The sequence below is a fragment of the Poecilia latipinna genome, unplaced genomic scaffold (assembly GCF_001443285.1).
Source record: "Poecilia latipinna isolate Pla-1442-1.1 unplaced genomic scaffold, P_latipinna-1.0 Scaffold6588, whole genome shotgun sequence".
NCBI lineage: Eukaryota > Metazoa > Chordata > Actinopteri > Cyprinodontiformes > Poeciliidae > Poecilia > Poecilia latipinna.
Window position 1 is genome coordinate 1 of NW_015119204.1, and position 4,426 is coordinate 4,426.

At 37.6% G+C, this 4,426-nt stretch overlaps 1 long non-coding RNA gene across 1 annotated transcript; it reads left to right on the forward strand.

Moving 5' to 3' along the window:
* The first annotated feature begins 1,224 nt into the window (after positions 1 to 1,224).
* Positions 1,225 to 4,426, forward strand: LOC106944006 (uncharacterized). Its single transcript, XR_001424074.1, has 3 exons — positions 1,225 to 2,546; positions 2,796 to 2,957; positions 3,623 to 4,426. It is a non-coding gene; the product is annotated as an uncharacterized LOC106944006 (long non-coding RNA).

Below are 4,426 nucleotides of genomic sequence, written 5' to 3' on the forward strand. Positions count from 1 at the left end.
ACTAATCATTTTCTGGAGTAGGGAGTACTCCACCGTTTCTAGCAAACTAAAACAAAAATGAGGAAAGGACACATTAGGGCAAATGGCAACATTCAGACAAAACAATGGGCAAAACAAAGACACGAGTGAAGGCGGTGACGTCAAAGGGCCATGAAGAAACATTACTGAGCCCCTAGCAAAATCCGATAAAGGTGTTGTTTATCCAGGAATGTCCTTAGGAGCGTTCAGCTTTGCAACTCCATGGATACAGGAGGGGGTGAGGAGGGAAGAGTGTTGTGTTTACATATCTTCAAGGAGATTAGAAATATGCAGCCCTCCCACAGCCACACGGGGAAAGCCAATTCAGAAACAGAATGTCTTATGTCGGGAAGATTATAAATTTCAATCTTCCCTAAAGTCTCTCCGATACATCTAAGCTCCCAATCGTCCAAATTAGTTTGGTCATTCCATTGAACCGAAACTAGCAACTTCTCCAAAATCAATTCCAACTCGTTAGTGAGTTTTAGAGTCCTCGTCTCTGTCCACACCAACAGTCTGAGTGTTTGCCAGTTCGGCCAAGTCCGTCACAAATTTGTTGATAACCCAGGAATCCACAAGCTCCAAACAGCAGAAATCCTGTTATCATGAATAAATCCAGGGTGAATCCTGCCGGATGTGTCCCCACAGGACAAGAGGGTCTCCTGTGCCCAGACTTCTCATCAAAAATTTGATCAATTGGATCGTTTGACCAGATCCATAATTTGTAGATTTGGATGATGTGCAAAGAAAGGCCCCAAAAATATAGAGAAGGCCAGGACAAAAACAGAGCAAGCAGGGCAGGCATGGGCAGGGAGGGAGCAGAGGAAAAAAGTGTCTGCCTTCATCGAGAGCAAGAGAGAAAAAGGAAAGAATAGAAAAAAAAGTATTTTCTTGTATTTATTTTTTTTATATTTATTGATAAAGGACTTGATAAATCTGCCATTGTCAAATATTAAACTACATATTTTTCTTACTCTTTTCTGAAAAAAAAATTATTACAGTATATGTCAAGAGTATATGTCACTCTTTGCTATAGACAGCAGAGTGAAAAAATTCTAAGAGATTTTTATTTCATTACATAAGCTGTATTAATTCTCGAACACTTCAGATTGCGATATTTAAATACACAAAAAAATGAAAGAATGAAAAAAATGAAAGAATGCAATAAAACACAAATATTATATATAAATATATATATTTATATATATATTTGGGAACACTGGCCTTCAGTCTGCTGGTCAAACTGGGAGAAGTCCAGTGAGGCTAAAGGATCAAAAAGAAATGATCCAAAAGTGTAATAGAAAATACATATCTGATTCCTTAACATTCAGAAAAAAGACATTTTCAGCATTTTGGGGCTCTGACTCAAAATTAGTTTTGCCTGAGTTTAAGAGCTCATAGCATCTTTAACTATAAATATGCTACGAGCTCAGCTTCGACATTGTGAAGCTGAGCCGTGAAACAGAAGAACAGCAGCTCCAGCTCTGATCCTGACTGATCTTTCCTCACAAAATTCCCTGGTCTTTAATGCACTTCTCCTCCAACAGCGGTTTCTCATCAGCTCTCTCTCATTAGAAAACACTGTATGAAAACGTTAGCTATGCTAACAATCAATGGTTACTTCGGGCTAATTTAGCTACATAGGAAATATTTCTCTGTTGTTTAGAAGCTAGTTTCTGGCTGCAAAGTCAAGTAATTCTGCTCTTTAAAGAGCAGAAGAGTACAATACAAACTGGAATGAATCCAGTTTGTATTGTATAACGGTTGACAAGCCCGCGCAGCACATGGGAACTCTGATCGCTCTACCGCCACATACAAGATGGCAGCGACGTAACGTCAATGAGGCGTCTACGTATTTATGTCTATCAATGGCCCTACAAAGCAGCAAAGATTGGATTTTCAACTAGAACTCTTGTTGCTGTCTGCTGTTGCTGAAACCTTTTATCCTTTGCTCCGTGTGTGTCGGGTTAATGACGCGCTGCTGTGAACTGAACTGGTGAATCTGTGGGAGAAAGGCCTGTAGGTCTACATAATTTGAATAATCTGCGTTATGTAATATTAACGTGTTAAAATTGTCAGATTTAACACGTTAATGCATGTTAATGCATGCATATCTGCTTCTTGAAAGTAACACTCCAGGTATGTTTTTGATGAGATTCTAACATTATAACATGATCTAAAGCTCAAAAAAGTCAATTTTACATAATACTGCCCCCTTAAAACATGTTTTTTGGTCTGTGATATTGTAATGTTCCAAAACATTACATTTATTTTTTCTTTACCTATGCTATAATCATTAAAATTCTAAAACATAAAACTTTGAAATATTTGCTCTATAAAAGTTCTGAGATGACTTGCAAAAAACTTTTCCAGATGTACTAGTATTTTGTTTTGCTGTTGACAGATATTACAAATGATCACTTAAATCTATGTGTTCACAGGACGACAAAGCTGCTGTTTTTCAACAAACAGGAGGAAGACATACTGTGGCGCTGCCAACTGGATGATCTGGCAGCTAATGATGAACGGTAAAACAAAGTGGTGATATAAAATGTTCTCTTTCTGGAGAACACCTGGGTTGGTTGTTGTGGGAAATGAGAAAAATAATCTGTAAAAGTTTCAGTTGGTTTTGTTTTGACATGGAGTCAATATACTCTCCAAACTGTAATCTGACATAGTTTTGGAACAGTGATTGTCTTTGTTACTAAGCTAGAAAGCTGCTATTTTCCCTTGTTCCCCTGCTCTCTTCAGACAGTCATGGTGTTGTGCGCTGTCAGGTTTCAGGTGGAGTACATCCTGTCTGAGCCCTCTGCCAGCTGGACCGGCAGGAAGGGTCGGGTGGATGAGACCCTGCTGAACGACCTTCTTCTCAGGCCACATGGGTCAAAATGCTACGTTTGTGTGTGTGGGCCTTCTGCCTTCACAGAGCAAACATTAGGGTATGGAATATTAACCATTATGATAAATAATAATAGTTCCTCAGTTTTATCCAAATAACTAAAGTCACTTTGGCTGTTTCTTGTTTTTTAGTATTAAACTATTTCATACGTTTTAAATTTTTATATAAAAAATTATTTTATGTACATCATCAACATTTTTGCATGTGCACGAGCTGCTTAGATCTCAACCACACCTCTTTGGTTCTGCTATTCCAGCTGAATGCTCTTAAAACAGTATTGTTTTAAGAGCAATTCAGCTCTGATCAGACTGATCTGAAAAGGAAGATTTGTTGCATAACTATTTCTGCACTATGATTTGAAAGGAGTCTTTTTAAACACAAAGTGACAGTATCCTTTGAAACCACCAATCTTAACATTTTGAGTTTATTATCAAATAATCAGAATGGAGATTTCCTTATAGACATTCTTATTGAGTGTGATACACTTTGTGTAGATCTTTGACTGTGGGAATCTGTGGAATGGAATATATTTCCATTGAAATATATTCATGTTTGTGGTTGTGACAAAATATGGAAAAGTTCAAGGACCATGAACTTTTGCAGGCCACTGTCAGCAAATAATATGCTGAAGAACATAATGTGTGCATCAATATTAAGCTGTGGTGTGCTTGCACTGAGGGGTTTTTGTCTTTGTTGGTTTCTCAGATTGTTGAAGCAACTTTGCTTCAGTGAGGAGGAATGCCACGCTTTCAAGGGCTGATGAGCCCTTCTACCTGAAGAGACGGAGGACAAAAAAACCTACTTTCATTTAAAGCTGTGTTAATAAAAAGAAAGCATATATTTCTATGCACCAAAGACACATGTCTGCAGCCACCACTCTATGCCTGGCCAGTGGAACCTGGACACTTCTCAGGGATGGACTGAAGGTTCCTGCAACATATGAAGAAAGAACAATTCCTCCACAGCTGCTGATTTTTAACCAGATCTTCAAGTTACTTTTTGTGTTTACTGGGGTTAGATGTTTTTTATGTCAAGTTTATTTTTGAAAAAGTGAGTATGCACCAGTGAGAAGCTGCTCAGTTTGTGCATTATAATAAAGTTATAAAACAGTTTGATCACCATAAAAGTAAAACTTTGTGTCAGCTACATTTGACACAAATTATTTATCAAAGTCAAATAAAATGGAGCTCTGGGTGACATCCTCCTTGAATAATCAAAGCTTTAGGTGACACACCATCAGCTAGAACTTTTAATCTAATAGTTTCAGAATAATTTGAAAGGTTTTATACTTATTCCAATATTTTTATACTTATTCCAATATTATTGGAATAATAATATTCCAATAATATGCTCATGCATGGCCGACCATGCATGAGCATGGTCGGCCATGTCCACCATCATTTAAAACTGGACCCTCCAACTATCAAATGATGGGCAAGGGGAGTTACAGCAAAGTGGGAAAAACTGCTTGATCTCAGCAATGAATGTTCAAATTGTACTGTTTGTAAT